Source organism: Hyposmocoma kahamanoa, unplaced genomic scaffold (assembly GCF_003589595.1).
Source record: "Hyposmocoma kahamanoa isolate Upper Pololo Valley unplaced genomic scaffold, ASM358959v1 100021, whole genome shotgun sequence".
Lineage (NCBI taxonomy): Eukaryota > Metazoa > Arthropoda > Insecta > Lepidoptera > Cosmopterigidae > Hyposmocoma > Hyposmocoma kahamanoa.
Genome location: NW_020653200.1, coordinates 16,913,784 through 16,914,394, shown reverse-complemented (window position 1 = coordinate 16,914,394; position 611 = coordinate 16,913,784).

Sequence of the window (611 nt, the reverse complement as noted above, 5' to 3'; positions counted from 1 at the left end):
TTTTTTTTTTTTTTGCTTATGTATATTATTTTATCATGTGTGTGTGTATAGGTTGATATATGAAGAGGTTTCACGGGAAGTTACAAAGACCGCACAGGGACCTTCTCAGTCAGGTCCTGACCGTCACTTGGTATTATAAAAAAAACGTGTAGCCCACAGTACCTAAGTAGCTTTGCTAGTATAGTATAAATGCTGTAGATTGTATTTTTAAATGTACATGTAATGCTTGGTATTATTCGTTTGCGCGTCAAGTTATCACGTATATGACAGTCATAATTATGAGTATTAAGTGCTTTACACATATACAACTAGGACACTAATCTTTACTCACCGTATAACGATGTGCATTCGGGTAATCTAAAACGTACGGACTGACTGTTGAATGACGTCGGTTTCAAAATGATCTGAAAGATAACTAATATAGTGAACTGATTAAATTTCAATATGACACGTTATGATAAACTTTGCATTATGTTTTGGTTGTCTATAACGTTCAATAAAGTCGCCTTCATGAATTTTAAGTATATTGTTGTTGAACTTTATCTTTTATTATATTGAGTAAATAGCACAAAATGTGTTGTCAGTCTTTTGGTTCGCAGAGTGTACAAAAT